The sequence below is a fragment of the Anser brachyrhynchus genome (assembly GCF_964034855.1).
Source record: "Anser brachyrhynchus genome assembly, chromosome: 2".
Taxonomy (NCBI): Eukaryota; Metazoa; Chordata; class Aves; order Anseriformes; family Anatidae; genus Anser; species Anser brachyrhynchus.
The window spans coordinates 101,254,628-101,271,921 of NC_137695.1; the positions used below are offsets into that span (position 1 = coordinate 101,254,628).

A 17,294-nucleotide genomic window follows, 5' to 3' on the forward strand; every position below is an offset into this window, starting at 1 on the left:
ATGAAGATGAACTAACCCTTTTTTGTTCTCTTTTCCCCTTCTCTGTATTCTTCATTGTTAAAATACTGCATGTATTCTGACAAAAAATTAAAAAAAAAATGCAGAGTTGCAGTTTAGAATTCATGATGTGTTGCAAGTCATTTTAATGAAGGACAAATATGCCAGTATAAGGCCAAATGCTGCCTACATATCCTTAGCATGTAGCCCTGTTGAACATTTCTCACTCTTGCTCACTCACAAGGCACAACACACATAATGCAGTTTCTTAGCTTGTCAGAGTTAAAGGTGGTAGTGTATGGTTGATCATAAGCTGGAAAGCAATTGCTGCAGATCATTTAGTCTTTGAGTTAACTTTGCAAATTGATGTTGGGTAACCTCTGTTATGCTGAATGCACTTTTGTATATCTGATTGAATGGAATAGAATATGCAGTTTTGCAATGCTGCTGTTGGTCCACATGACAATTACATAAAAAAGATGTAGCCTATCAGGAAAAAAATATAGGCTTAAATTAACATATTTGGGTAATACAGTACTAAAATTAAAAAAGGGCTTCAACTAAATATTTCTTTTACCATTGCTATTTAACCTCTTTAAAATGTCTATTGATTTTAAGACTTTAAGATCTTCAGTTGCCTCACAGAGCCCTGTGACACTATAGAAGAGTATTTTGGTATGGATTGTAATATTAACTCACTGTATACATGTATTTTGCATTAAAAAAGAAAATCCTTAGAGAGTGTTTAAAACAGACTAAGGGAAAAAGGAAACGGTAGCTGAATGTTAGTGTCCGGAAAAAAATAAAATTAAAAATCATTAACTAGAGTAGAAGCATAAAAGAGCCTCTGTGTTTAGGGGCATAGGAAGCAAATGCATTGTCTAATTGTTATTCACCCTGTTGTTGTGGTTTAACCCGGCCAGCAGCCATGCACCACACAGCGGTTTGCTCACCTTCCCCCCTCCCTTTCTGGGATGGGGGAGAGAATAAGGAAAAAAAAAAATGAAGCCTGTGGGTTGTTATAAAGGCAGTTCATTAGGACAGAAAAGAAAGGATGATAATAATAATAATAATAATGCTAATATTAAGGTGTACAAAATAAGTGATGCACAATGCAATTGCTCACCACCCGCTGACGAATGACCAGCCTATTCCCGAGCAGCCGGTCCCCCGACGCTGGCCAGCTGCCCCATATTAATTGTTCAGCATGATGCCATATGGTATGGAATACCCCTTTGGCCAGTTTGGGTCAGCTGTCCTGGGTCTGTCCCCTCCCAGCTCCTGCTGCACCCCCAGCCTGCACACTGGGCAGAGTGAGAAGCTGAAAAGTCCTTGGCTTAGTGTAAGCACTGCTCTGCAACAATTAAAACATCAGCACGTTATCAACACTATTCTCATCCTAAATCTAAAACACAGCACCATACCGGCTACTAGGAGGAAAATTAACTCTATCCTAGCCAAAACCAGGACACCTGTGTATATTGATAATATGACAGATACTTTTAAAAATGTTGTCATTATTATTACTTGCACACCAACAGAAAATAACTAGAAAAATAAATTAAGCATTTTAGACCACTGAAGATACATTGAATTTCTTGAAAGCACAAGTCTATGTCACAAATATGAATAAAGGTAATTTTGTCACACACTGCTCTCTTCAGGCCCATCTGCTTTCTATCTTTTTGCAGGCCACTGTGAAGATAGCAACATTTTTTTTTTTTTAAACGAGTATTTCTTACTCCATCAGCTTCTGTTCAAAGTATCTCTAAAGTTACAGCTCTCTTTCTCACAAACAGTTTCACAGAGAAATCTGTAGAGAACCTATTGTCAACAAGTATGAATAACAAGTGCATTTTTTATTTTATTTTATTTTGTTATTTTATTTATTATTTTATTTTATTTATTTTATTTTATTTTATTCATTTTTTGCCTTCAGGAATATCAATTTAATTGTTAAAGTCAATAAAAGAATCCTAAGAAATGAACTGAGCATTGGCTGTGACATATAGGAAGATTTCTGAGGTGATGGAACATGCAGCATATGTATATGAGGAAAGATTAACGAATTAACACACACTTTAACATTGTTTACGTGAAATTTTGCAAAAGTGCTAGAAGCTCTATTCTGACAATATCATGCAATATCTTGGTTTATTAACATGATTTAATGTGACAATGCACAATATAATTAATCGTCTAGAAATTTAAGCCAGACAGTTGTCAAAGGAGGCAAACTCCTTTGAGCAAGATGTTTAAATACAAAAAGATGTCCACCACCTATCACAAACAGATTTGAATATCTTCATATTTTCTTCATGTCTCCAGCTAATTTGGATGTTCACAAATGAGCAAGTTCTCCTGCTACTTTAAAAAATAAACAAATAATAAATAATTAGTGTTGGGACCAGGTCACATCTTTAGAGCTAGTAAAGTTTCAAAGGTATTGAAAGAAGAACAAAGGAAAAATAAAAATCTTTTCCATGATTACTATGTTTATGTGCTATAAAAATAATGCAGACACAGTGTTGTTAATCTCCACCACAAATGTTAGCAAAACCAGTCAACCTCAGTAAAGTGAAAGGAATTACAGGAGTCCAATATCTCTCAAGATATTTTCTGTATGTGAAAATTAATCGAGCAGTATCCTTCAAAAGCGTATTGATTTCCATGAAAGAGAAAAGGATATATTTGGTTTTATTTGTGTCATTTAGAGAGCTAATGAGACAGCATTACCTAGGAAGGTGATGGGACACATCCGTCACATTTTGTATGTCTCATTAAGTATATGTAACAATTTAGAGATCGAGCCAGCTTTGCCACTTAGCGTTACACAGAATTTTGTCACACCATCACAGAATTCTATGATTCTGTTACCCATGCAGGCAGTGATATCAAACTGAAGTGTGCTTCTTCAGACAGTCAGTACATCTGTCTTCTCTTGGATTTTTTTTTTCCTTTCAAATAAGGAAAGATATACAAATTCTCTGTTTTCATGTTACAGCAGCTGCATTTGACTGTTACTGTATAAGAGCAATTAAAGCCTGGTGAAGTTACATTTTTCTCAGAAGTTGATGCATTTGCCTTACTACTCCTTGTATTTAATATTACATTTAACATTGGAGTTTCATAGTTCCTGTTTTGCCTGTAGTGAGTCCTCTTCAAGTTAGGTAACATAATTAATAGGAAAGACCAAGCCAAACTTGAAGTAGGTATCTGACTTTATGTACTTTTAAACTATGGAAGTACAGTTATCAAATGACCATAATTCCATATAACAAATAAGATGATCTGTTGCAAGTTGCTTTATAAGCTTCTTTTACTTAATCTTGTTCTTTCACTCACCTTGCATTCCATGGATATCCTTATGCATGCCTCAACGTACCCACTACAGGGGCACAGTGGAAAAAAGAGAAAGCCTTGACGTTTTGCCCATACTGCTCAGAAATAGCCAAGACTCTGTTGTGTTATCAACACTGTCTTTGTTACAAAAACAAACAAACAAACAAACAAAAACATAGCACCATACAGGCTTCTATGAAGAAAATTAATGCCTTGCCAGCCAGATCAAGTATGGAGGAAAAGACCAAATTTTATTTACAGATACAGTGCACATAATAGAATATTCTGCTGTGCTTAGTAGAATGCTAATTATGTCAGTAAATTTGCAAGCAAATAATAATTAAAAAAAAAAGTCATCTTTATGGAGAAAATAAATATATAGGTGATTATTAATTACTGTATAAATTATTTTTGACTGTTGCTCATTTTGACAGTACAGTTTTTTTCTTTGGTCTGCTTTTCCATCTTTTCCTCATCCCCTTTCCATATTCTACTTTCTGATCTATGCACAGTTTTCCTGTATTTTTTTTTCTCTAATGCAATTCTTATTCCTAATCTCTTCAATGATCTCAAGACATTGAAGTGACTCTAAGGAGTCATATATGTATATTATTATTACTTTTATTTTTCCTACTGCTGGCCTTCTAAGATTCAATTAACTTAGTCTGTGTGTATATGTTAGGTATTTCTTTCAGCCAGTATTTCAGACTACTTACCTGAGAAACTGCATTAGAAGTTTTATTTTGTATTAGAAGGAATTATAAGAGAACAGGTTTACCTTTGAAAATATCACATATATTTTAATATTGCTATTAGTAAATGAAAATAAATAGTTTTGTTGCAAAGGACATGATCATCAACTCCAACTGTGTTACCATTTCAGGGCTAATGAAAAGTTAAAGCATATTAATGAGGGCATTGTCCAAATACCTCTTGAACATTGATAGGCATGGGGCATCAACCACATCTCTAGGAAGCCTTGTGCCATTCCCGTATGTCCTATCTTTGGTTAACAGGGAGAAGAGACAGGGAGAGGAGTGTGATATTCCCAGTTTTATTCCCAGTTAATGTCTGGAAATTTGAAATATCACATAAGGGCAACTGATCCAGAAATTTCTCCTGATTGCCTATAGAATAGTTCATCCACACTATCGTCCTGGGTGGGTGGTTAGCAGTTGACACCCATGGTGATGTCTGCTTTGCTGCCCATCTCCCATCTCCTTAATCCTCACCTAGAGACTCTCTACTCTACTGCAACGTCTCTACAACAGAAAGGGTTGTACAGTTTTATCCACACACTGCCTCCTCCCCGCCCCCCTCCCCCCCCCCCCCCCCCCCCCCCCCCCGCCGGCCCTTGCATACAGTGTAACAGGGCCTGCCTGTTTTTTTTCGTTCTCGACCCATTACTGGAAAGACTGAGGAAAACATTATTTGTGCTCCTGAATCCTTTAGTCATCTTTCCAGAGCCCTGATATCTCTTTTGATAGACGTCAAGCGTCTTGTTATGACACTGTTGGTACCCACATGAAAGTGAAGGAGTAGGTAATATGAAGGCTGTACTAAGCTCATAGGTTTGCTAGTGACATTCCTCATCTGAGCCCTGGAGAGGCAATAAACTTCTCTGTGAAGAAGATATGGTCTGCCTCCATTCTTTTCAGAAGAAATTTACCTATTGCTGCAACTCACTGCAGTTTTTTCATGGCATTGATCTTGATGCAGCATTTGCTATGAGGAGCTGGTTGATCTGACCTCCGTGGGAGAACTTTCTGCCATCTTTTCACATCCCTTGTCTGCCATACCAGGAGCCTCACACCTATACAGTAATGGAAATTGAGTGAGCAGAGAGGGGCTACTCTTCCAGCTCCATACAATAACTTGCTGACACTCTTGTGTGTCCCTTACGTTGCTACCTTTATCGTGATGCAGATCAAATACTGGACATCCTAAGTAGTGGCCATGCTGTGTTGGCTTGTGCATACCAGAGAGGCCGAAGCATAATTGCATTGACTTATCACCTTCTCAGTCTCCTTTATTCTTCTCAGTCTCCCCACCTCTTCCTGAAGCTTGGTCAGCAGACAGAGCAGATAATTACCTGGGCACACCTACCACTGGTGTTTGCTATCACTTTCCATCTCACAGAGTAGTCCCAAGCACACTCCACAGCTTGTAAAGTGTGAACTGCCTGAAGCTCTGTCATTTTCTTTAAAAAGATGTGAATGACTACATTTTTAAAAGAAAGAATAATGTTGTATGTACAGAAAGCAGAGTCCTCTCCTACTGTTGCACACATCTGTCTGGACATAACATTTTATTTCTAATGTGTTTCTGACATTTGATACAAAACAAATTATTATGCACGGAAATAAGAAAAAATTGTGTAATTGTTTAATTGCAGATATGTTCTAAATTATGCAATTACATCTGCATCAGGACACCTGTTTGCTAATTTTGCATGCAAAGTATTTAATGTAATTCTGTGTAAACTTAGCATGTTACCACTCTCTCAATGGATTACAAATTGGATGTATTAATTAACAAAGTCTAAAGTGAAAATTTTTCTAAAATATATATCTGAAAAATGTTTGTTTGCTCGCTCAGACAAATTAGGTTTGAATGGCTGAGTCAACTTATGCAAATTTTAGGACAGGAACAAATCCTTCAAAAAATGGTATATGGCATATTTTCTAGAGATTGTTTTTTCTCATACCGGAATATCTTTGCTGGTATAAAGCTCCTTTATTGATGATATATTTGCAACTTTATCAGAGGACAGTGCCCAGCAAAAACAATTTCATTTTACTATGATTTACAAAAAATATATAAATGTTAGCACCAAAATGATGAATCAGCCTGCAAATGATAATAATAAAAAAAAAGTCCTTTATAAATTAAATTGATTAGTCGTAGATGTAGATCACCTAAAAATGGCTTCATGGAAAGCTTTGTAGTTTGACGTTTGGACAGAGTATTTGTAAGATTTTTTTTTAATTTTTATTTTTATTTAATCTTAATATAACATTTCTTATCTTCTGGTCACCTTCTATGACCAGGTGAACTGCTTTGGTGAATTTACTCGAGTGGGCGGCCAAGCTCCACCACAACTGCTCTCTCACTCCCCCTGCTCAAAGAGGAATGGGGAGAAAATACGATGAAAAGGGCTCAGGGGTTGAGATAAGGATGAGGAGATAATGCAGTAATTATCATGACGGGCAAAACGGACTCAGCATAGGGAAACAGTAAGATTTATTACCTATTACTAACAAGCTAGAGAAGTGAGAAACAAAGGAAAGAAACCAAAAGTGCCTTCCCCCCCATTCACCCTCTTCCACCTCCGCCCCCCGAGTGGCGCAGGGGAATGGGGGAACAGGGGTTATGGTCAGTCTATAGCACTTCTTCGCCACTCCTTCTCGATCACTCTCATCCCCTGTGCTATGCTTCCCACAGGCAGCAGCTCTTCAAGATCTGCTCCAGATATGGGTCCATACCATGGGGTCCATCCCTCAGGAGCAAACTGCTCCAACCTGGATCCCCCACAGGCAGCAGCTCCTGCCAGGTCACCTGCTCCTGCGTGGTCTCCTCTCCACGGGCTGCAGGTCCGGCCTGGAATCTACTCCAGCAGGGGTCTTCCACAGGCCGCAGCCTCCGTCAGTGCAGGTCCACCTGCTCCACCGTGGTCTCCTCCATGGGCTGCAGCGTGGAACCCTGCTCCACCGTGGTACTCCGTGGGCTGCAGGGGGACATCCTGCTCCACCACGGCCATCGCCACAGGCCTCAGGGGACTTCTACTCCGGCACCTGGGGCACCTCTCCCCTCCTTCTTCACTGACCTTGGTGCCTGCAAGGCTGTTCCTCACTTCCTCACTTCTCTCACTCTCCCAGATGCTGTGTGGCACAGCGTTTTTTGTTGTTGTTGTTGTTTGTTTGTTTTGTTTTCTTTGGTTGGTTTGTTTTGTTTTTTTCCTGTCTTAAATATGCTCTCACAGAGGCTCAAACAACATCGCTTATTGGCTCAGCTCTGGTCAGCAGTGGGGCCCTTACCTAACATGGGGCAGCTTCTAGATTCTTCTCACAGAAGCCACCCCTATGGCCCCCAGCTACCAAAACCTTGCCATGTAAACCCACTACACCTGCCTGATGGATGAGGGAAAGCCTGTTGTTGTAGCCTACCTACACTTCAGCAAGGCGTTTGACACGGTCTCCCACAGTATTCTGCTGGAGAAGATGGCAGCCAATGACGTGGACAGGTACACTCTTTGCTGGGTTAAATACTGGCTGGATGGCTGGGCCCAGAGAGTGATGGTGAATGGAGTGAAATCCAGCTGGCGACTGGTCACCAGTGGTGTTCCACAAGGGTCAGTGTTGGGGCCTATCCTCCTTAAAATCTTTGTTGATGATTTGGATGAGGGAGTTGAGTGCACCCTCAGTTAGTTTGCAGATGACACTAAGTTGGGGGGAAGTGTCGATCTGCTGGAGGGTAGGAAGGCCCTGCAGAGGGACCTGGACAGCATGGGTCGATGGGCAGAGGCCAATGGGCTGAGGTTCAACATGGCTAAGTGCCGGGTCCTGCACTTTGGCCACAACAACCCCATGCAGCACTACAGGCTTGAGGCAGAGTGGCTCGAAAGCTGTGCAGAGGAAAAGGATCTGGCCGTGTTGGTCGATGTTCACCTAAACATGAGCTGGCAGTGTGCCCAGGTGTCCAAGAAAGCCAACAGCATCCTGGCTTGTATCAGGAATAGTGTAGGCTGCAGGAGCAGGGAGGTGACTGTCCTCTTGTACTCTGCTCTGGTGTGGCTGCACCTCGACTACTGTGTTCAGCTTTGGGCCCCTCAGTACAAGAAGGACATGGAGGCCCTGGAAGGTGTCCAGAGAAGGGCTACAATAGTTGGGAATGTCCTGGAACACAAGTCCTGTGAGGAGCAAGTGAGGGAACTGGGGTTGTTTAGTCTGGAGAAGAGGAGGCTCAGGGGAGACCTTATTGCTCTCTACAGCTACCTGAAAGGAAATTGTGGGGAGTTGTGGGTCAGCCTCTTCTCACAGATAACTAGTGATAGGACTAGAGGGAATGGCCTCAAGTTGCACCAGGGGAGGTTTAGACTGGAAATTAGGAGATATTTCTTCTCAGAAAGTGTAGTCAGGCATTGGAACAGGTTGCCCTTGGAGGTGGTGGCATCAGCATCCCTGGGGGTGTTTAAAGGAAGTGTTGTATGTGGTGCTTAGGGACATGGTTTAGTGGGTGATATTGGTCGTAGAGGGATGGTTGGACCAGATGATCTTGGAGGTCTTTTCCAACCCTAATGATTCAATGATTCTATGATTATCTGCCTGAGAAAAATGTTATTCTCCATCTTTTTTATGACCACCCTTTAAGTACTGAAAATCTGCAGCAGGATCACCCTGGAGCCTTCTCTTCTTAAGGCTGAACAGCCTTAGCTCACTCAGCCTTTCTTTGTGCAGCACCTTGCGCTTTGACTTGTTGAACCTCATTAGGTTCACATGGGGCCACTTTTGTAGCTTGTTCATATCCCTTTTGGGTGGCATCCCTTCCTTCTGTTGTATCAACTGCACCACTCAGCTTGGTGTCATCTGAAAACTTGCTGAGGGTGCACTCAATTGCACTGTCGAGGTCATTGATACAGATATTAAGCAGTACCAGTCCCAGGACAGACCCCTGAGGGACACCACTCATCACCAGCCTCCACCTGGACATAGAGCCGTTGACTATTGAACCACTCTCTGGGTGCGATCTTCAAGCCAACTCCTTATGGTCCACCCACCAAATCCATATCTCTCCAATTTGGAGACCAGGATGTCATGTGGGACCATGTCAAAGATCTTACAGAATTCCAGGTAGATGACATAGGTTGGTCTTCCCTTGTCAACTGATGCAGTCACTCCATTGCAGAAGGCCATCAGATTGGTCAGGCATGATTTACGCTTGTTGAAGCCATTCTGGCTGTCTCGGATCACCTCCTCATCCTGCATGTGCCTTTCCAGGAGGATCTGTTCCATGTTCTTTCCGGCACAGAGGTGAGGCTCACCAGTCTGTAGTTCACAGGGTCTTCCTTTCTACCCTTTTTAATTTTAATTTTTATTTTTGTACATTATTTCTAAAGGAGCTACAGAATCTCTTCTTGTTATTCTTTGCAACTCTTGCCAAGCTCAGTTCCATCTGTGCCTTGGCTTTTCTGATCCCATTCCTGCTCATCTGGATGGCATCCCCGTACTCTTCCCAGGCCACCTGTCCCTGTTTCCACTGTACATAGAATGTAGATAGAGATGTATGGTGTCCATCACAGAGATATTTTAATAGTGTGAAAATGAAGCTAAATTTTAAAGACATGAGAGATGAAGTAGGACCCATTGTCTAATGATGCGAAGTCTGCTGCTAAAGGACTGTGGAGAGAGCTGAACAATCATGGGATTTCATCCCTGTGTGTGCTAGGAATGGTCTGTGGTATGTATTGTTTCAGCAGTCACAACCACACCAGGGAGCAATCTAGCAATGAAATGGGACGGATAGATAACAGCGGTGTGAATGAATTTGTCTGCTTTATTAAGTGGACTAGACACAGTCTCAGTGTTAACTGTGAAATCAGAAGCTATTGCAGTTCACACTGCATTCAGAATTTTTGGCATTCAGATTTTGGTGCACCCTTCTGCAGAGATAAACAACACTTTTTGCCCCACTTTCTGTTTTCAAGGAGGAAAGTTGGGACAATCTGGATGAGCTCTGGCTCCAAAATCAGGCTTGTCAGTCAAAGGTGTTCTGAGCACTTAGAGGTGAATGGGTGGCTGTTACTGGGGAGGACACCTATGAAGGTGACTAGTTGAGGTATTTCTGAGAGGCAGGAACTCTGTGCTATCAAGGTCTGCTTCATCTACACCATGTCCTGGTCAGGACTATCAGCAGTTCATTGATCTTTAAATGAAACATTTCAGGCTCTCTCAATCTGCAATTTCAGCTGCAATGTATTTTGTTTAATTAAATCTTATTAAGTAAATTAATCTTTCTTACAGTATATTACCAATTTAGGTGCATTTTACTTATTCATAACTGTAACCACAGTACTAGAGTTCTGCAGTTTGCAATAGCTTGCTGTTTTATTGTGTTTTGTTTGTTTGTTTGTTTTCCTTTCCATTTGTTTGTTTTCTTTTTCATTTAAGTCCTTTTTGTACATTTCCATGTCATCTTGGATGGATGAGCTAGGGTGGATGAGCTAGCCTATCACAAGACTGGCTATGACAGCTTTTTCAGACCTGTCGATATATAATTTTATGTTAATTAGTAGTCATGTTGAAATTAATTATTTCAGCAGGACCACACATATATGTCACCGTCTGTATGATGATGAATACTAAAGGACTTCTTGCCACATTTTGGAAGATGGCAGAGCATTTTCTCTCTCACACAACCTTGGGAAATTTGGGGGCATGTTTTTTTTTTGTTGTTTTTTTTTTTTTTCCTTTCATGTTCCCAAAGCATTCTGAGATCTTTAGATGAAAGACAGTAGAGACAGGTAAAGCATCCGAGCCCACTACCTCCAAAAGCAGCCTTCTGTGGCAGCCTTTCTTGTCTTGTTAATGGCTGACAGGAGACCAGCAGCTGTGTAATGAAATGTGTGAAGAACAAGTAGCCCCTGAAATTACAGAAGAGAATTGTGACAAAATAAAGGGAAAGATCAAACTCCTATGACCTCTGTTCAGGAATAAAAAGACTGCAACATTTGCTTATTATAGTCTGGATTAAATAGATTGGGTCTTGACCTTAATATTGCATTTCTTCAGTTGGAAAAAAAAAATGTATTTTGGCTAAGTTTCAGTAAGAGAACAATATTTCCAAGCATTTAGTACATGGGACTATTCTTTATCAGCAGAGGAGAAAATAAAATAAAATAAAATAAAATAAAATAAAATAAATTATTATATTAAGGATAACTCTGCATTAATTTCATTGTTATTTGAAGTCAAATTTATTCTCTTTCAAAAAAAATGTAAAACTTTTATATTCAGAGTTTCAACACAGTGAAATGACTGATAAAGTACGTAATACTAGATAAAGATGTTCCATTGCATCAGTTTGTATCACCTGACAAAATAGAAAATGGAAAACAGAAACCTAAACCTTTCCAAAGTTTACTTTTAAAAAGGCTTTTTGTTGTTGTTGTTTATTTTCAGGCTGGATTCTGATGAATGTTCCAGACTGGACTCTATTTAAGCATAACTTCAAATGAGAAGTAAATTCCTTTATGGAAACGGCATTATATCATCTTAGAAATAAGATTAGAATGCATTTATTAGAATTTAATCAATTTGTGGTAGCTGTTCCATTAAGAAAAGAAGCTTTCACTGAAATACATAGGAGAAAAGGGGAGGGATTTCATTCACTCAAGAACTTTTGAAGGATTCCAGTGTGAATTTACTCTCCATATTACCCACCTACAGACCCACATTAATTTCCAAGTATACTCTGCAAACCTGACTCTGGGCCAGGCAAGGGTTGACAGATTCTTCTTTCCTTCCACTTGGAGGTGAGTTCCTTCATGAAAAAGAGATTCTTTGAATTAAACTGAAAAAGAGCAGCCATCTGTGCTCAGAGGAAGAGAGGCAGATTTTTATTCTAAGAAGAATGTTCATACTCCGTTTTGCACGCACACGCAAGCATTTTGCTTTAGGCTTCAGCAAGTATTTAGGTGCATAAAAATACCATCTGCTATAACTCTTCCACTATGGAAACTATATTTAAACAGTAAGTACTCAATTCATTTAATCCATTTTGTGAGAGAACTTGTGCACCTAATTTGTTTTTGTAAATTCTAATCTGAAATTCTGTCTGTGTATCATTAAAAACACAGCACTTCACAAGTTACTCTGAAATGCGTGGAGCTGTGGCAATACCCGTACAGTGTCTGATAGGCTCTCTTAAAGGAATAGACCTATTGATGCAAATTGACACCTCTACAATCAAAGTAACCTTTTCACCATTCCTGAGTACACCCTATGCAACATTGTTGGATAAGGAAACCCTGTCCTCAACAAAACAAAACAAAACAAAAAAAAAAAAAAATAAAACAGGAGAGATGTAACCAGTATCAAAGGGACAGGAAGAGGAATCTTAAATAGTATTGATGTTGAAGTACTTGTAAATAAATTGAGCACAGCCAGAAATGATTTACACAAATTAGAATACCTATTGTGGTCTTCTCTATTAGCATTAGGAACTTACAAATGGCCCTTATCTGATACACTGCCTTGATAGGAAAATTAATGAAAGGGACTACCAATCGACTGTGAATGAACTTGGTATAGCTCAAAATAACATTTCTCTAGTTCTTAGTTGTATCCAAGCTCAGCTTGCGTTCTATGGTAGCAGCAATTATAAGAAAAGGCAAGGACAGCACCTTATCCACTGGAAATAGAAAGGTAATTTGGGATAATACAACTAAATTTGAAAAGGAATTCCAAACCTGGTGGTATTTAGTTAATTTTACTTACAAAACTTGGAAACTGTACTCATATATTGGAAAAGGATATGTATGTATGAAATTTTTTTGTGATTTTATATTTGTAAGCAATATTACTGTAGATACAAGTAGTCACTTAAATATTTGTGTTTGTAACTACTGAAATTATGGGATGGGACTTTAATTATCCAGCTCCTGTTACATCTCATCAATTGCCACAATCTAATTATGCATTGAATCGAGATTTACTGCCTAGACCCATGAGAATGAATCTTACACAGGTGACAAAATTACTGAAACACAATGAGTTGTGGTAACTGCTAGAACATGCCTGAAACAGTAGACAAAACCCTCTAATAACACATCATGACACAAAAGAAATGCACCATGTACTGGTATGAGTGAGAAGAAATGGAGAACATCATTGATGAGAAACCCTTCTTGGGTGGTCATTGAATTTTTAATTACATACTTCATCCAGTTGTGATTTTATTAACTCTAATATTAGCCTGTCTATAATTACAGATAATGTTATTTAAATATATATATAATTATTACTTATGTTGTATATAAAGTTTTAGTACATGATAAAACAAATAGCCCAACTTCAACCACCAAAAACATATGTACATAACAAATAGCAATAATTCACTGTCTATTTACCGTGGATATATAAGCACATAAATTATCAATATACTCTTTGTGGCGTGGAGGCAAGAGGTGGCTGGACCAACACTCTGTGAGGGTAAGATGAGTTAACTATAATCATGAGGTGGACTGTGATAGTGTATAGTTGCATGTCATGATCTTCCCTTGAACAGGGACATCTCTTAAGATTATTCCTCAAGGTTGACAGATTCCTCACCTGTACAGATAGTCAGTAAGTAAGTAATATCTACCTTTCTGAAACTTTGCAAATAATTTGCTAAACCTGCTGAAACTTTGTAATCTTAGCTAAGTGATATAAAGGATTGACTGTGCGTATAATCCTTTAGGCATAAACCATTACGTCTAGGATTGCAATACAATCCAGTTGTATCTAAACTCCTTGGAATTTGGACAGCTAAAGGGACTCCATTCTGAACCTTGTGATTCAACATGAGGGTCTCCCTGATGCTTTTAGTTCGCTTCTGTCCTCTATGCAGTAAATAATCAAGTGATCTTGCCATCACAAATCTTCTTATTGTTACATTTATCATTACAGCTTTGTTAAATTGCTGTTTTGTTCCTGATTAAGCTTTGCTGAAACATTATTTTCATTAATAAATATGTTGCTGCTTGTCTTTTATGAGTGAAGTGCATAATTCCATTTGCAACAGTGTCTAAAACATTGTTTATGAAAGTCTGTCCTGTATGCTTTGACATTGAAGTAACGTTCTCATTATGTCTGTGAACTATGCTGAACCATGTAAAAGCCAACCAAATAATCAAGGTAAGAAGGCTTTGAAAGGTAAGCATGGCTTTGAAAGCAGTATACTTGTGATGATGTCCCAGTGACAAAAACACATGCAAAGTATTTGGAGCAAGTCTGGGTCTTAGCTCATGGTTCTTTGTAGAGTTGTGCTGTAAAAGCTCAAGTACCAGCTTGTGTCAGCTCTCAATCCATGCATTGTGCAAAGCACAACTGAATATTCTCATAGAGTGTTGCTCCTGCTCTAAGTTTTGGATGATTTATTTAGAATTAGAAAATACCACTCATTGTAAGCTCAATCACAGAATATTAACCAAAATTCCCAAACATTTGTTCTACATCATCTTTCTGTTTAGACATATTCGGAATCACTTATTGTTTCCTTTAAAAGTTCCCTTACTGGGAAGAGCAAACTAAGGATTATTTTGTGTTAATGAATTTGTGCTACACACTGACCTGCTTAACAACACATGAAGAGCAATTGTCTTCTAGGGATGGAGCCCTAAAAGTTCCAAAGCTTACTGTGCTTCACTTTAACTGCCTAGAACCAGTCATCCAGAAAGATTTATTTCAGAATTAGCTCATCTGCTAAGTGTCTTCTTACTGGAACTCTCAAGACTTGACAGTTTTCTTCATTGGGACAGCAGCCTAAATAGGTGTACATTAAAGCTCAAATGGAAGAATGACAGTAAGTATTGTTCACATTTTTGTATCTGGAAAATACAACCAACAGTCCTTCTAGAAAGTTTGTTTTCAGTCTATATTACATTAATCCTGTAGATTCCCAGTTAACATTCAGTATTTCATTCATCTAAGTAGTTGATATGTGTATGTTTGTACTTTGAAAAGAACTGCAGCATTTCAAGGTTTGAGGGAATCTTAGCAAGAAAAAGCTGGTGTTATATTTGTCCAGATTAAAATAGTAAAATAAATGCCTTACATCAATACATTCAACAAATCAGTACTAAAAACTCATTTAGCTAATGCTCTATTAAAAATGCAGAGTATTTCAGTCATATAATTGATTATAATAGTAATTAGTTTATTGCCAGATACTGCATGTACAAGTGTTAACTTTTTTTTCCATTCATGCTTATATTTCACCTAAGATGCTATATATTTATAAATACAAGCTGTCTCTGTTAGAGAAATATTGATAAACAATTTTCAAGTTATCCCTTTGTTCATTCTGTCACTTAATCATCCTCAAGAACCAAAACATTTTTAGATACAAGCTGTCTCTGTCAGAGAAATGACTTTCATCTGATGCTTTCACAGTTGCATTCATCAGGGAATCAGAGAAGTGGAGAATGCTCAGAAGAGGCTTAAATAATAAAGAGCTGTGTATCACTGCAGAGGCCTATTTTTTTTTTTTTCTCCCCCAAGTCTTTGCTCTGAGGGTTTATCTGATCAGGACATTCCTTTTAATTCCTTGTTTTACATTTCTACAGTGGAGATTTGAACCTGGTTCTCTGTTGTCCTGCATAAACACCTGAAACTTTCACTTAGCAAATAAAGCCACCTTTTGTCCTTAAGCTTTTTATTATTCCTGCAGAGGGAACCTAGCAGAGAGATGTTAGTGCACAGCTGTACACTCTGCTTTGTTTCTAGGGTCTGCCACTTCTCCTGTAATTTATCCAAGATATGGGTTCGATGGATTAATACTGACCCACTCATGATCTAGAGTTTGGTGCATATTGTAACTGTGGTGGGTCTTTAAAGACATGTTGTCTCTTCTTTCTCTCTGTATAGCTTTTACACTGGCCTATGGTCTAACTGAATAAAAAAATTATTATGATAATCAGTCTCTTTTTAATGATGAAAATGAGTAATCACAAAACATGGCACATTACAATTTCTAATCTGATCACCCATGTAATTGTGACTGGAATCTCTGTGGCTTTTTATACATAAATGAACCACGGTAAAAAGATTCTCAAAGACAATTACTATTATTATATAGGATACCTATGATGTGCCATATGTGTGTTGTTCATACAAAGTCCAGTGTGTTTAATTTCTATCAGTAGCAGGACAGGGGAGGAAAAAAATGGAAGATTCTGACACTGTATTACAAGCTTACTAGCATGGCAAAATGCTTTGTAATGCAATGTATTTGTAAGTAGTAGTAAATTAGGAGCATAAAAACATCTTACAAAACAGCATCACAGGTGGAATCAACAGACTAAGACAAGTAAATATACATAGCATTAAGTTAATAAATACTGAAATGCCTTTATTTCCTTCATTGCTACTATCATTTACAGCAGCACTAAACAACAACAAAAAGCCACTAAAATTTATACACCCTCTGCTTTTCTTAAAAAAGGCATAGAACAGTTTAGAATCAGCACAGAAGACTTCTAACAAGGCTATGTCTGAATGTCTGAAGTGGGAAAGGACCTCTGGAGGCCATCTCATCCAACTTCCCTGCTCAAGCAGGGACACCTAGGATGAGTTGCTTAGGACCATGTCCAGGTGGCTTCTAGATATCTCCAAGGAAGTAGACTTTACAGCCTTTGTGTCACTCCCAGATACATAAGCCTGGCTCTCATCCCAGATGCAAAATCTTTCAGAGTATTTTGAAAGAAATGTGGCCAAGGCTTATTCTCAGAATTGTACTCAAGGAGCATTAACACTCTTTGTTTGCATATTTAAGGATGTCTTTCAGTGTAATGTCTTACAGCAACCAGGTAGCCCCCAGAGAATGTTTTGCCTGGGTATTCAGGCAAATATACTATATACTACTATACCAGGCTCAGTCCTGTTTAACATCTCCATTAACACAAGGAGAGGAAAACAAAAAACAAACAAACAAAAAAAAACAGGCAGAAATACATGCTGGGGGCCACCTAGCCAGAAGGTATGTTGGCGAGAAAGAGAGAAGGGAGGGAGGGAGGAAAAGAGAAAGAGAAAGAGAAAAAGAGGATAGAAGGATTCTGGTAAGAAAATCTTTGTGTGTTCTTCAGTGAACAAAGTCACAGTGTCTATTTCACTTTCTGCTGTGAAGTTTTTTTCCTGAACGCTCCTTTTTTACCCTGATAATCTACTGGAATTTGCAGACCCTGTTAGACTTCTTAA

The 17,294-nt window shown here is 38.7% G+C and overlaps 1 long non-coding RNA gene across 1 annotated transcript; it reads right to left on the bottom strand.

Moving 5' to 3' along the window:
• Positions 1–10,664: 10,664 nt before the first annotated feature.
• LOC308190227 lies at positions 10,665–12,405 on the bottom strand. Its single transcript, XR_013947017.1, has 3 exons — positions 12,313–12,405; positions 11,778–11,877; positions 10,665–10,978 (listed from the first exon to the last, which is right to left on the bottom strand). It is a non-coding gene; the product is annotated as an uncharacterized lncRNA (long non-coding RNA).
• Positions 12,406–17,294: the final 4,889 nt, after the last annotated feature.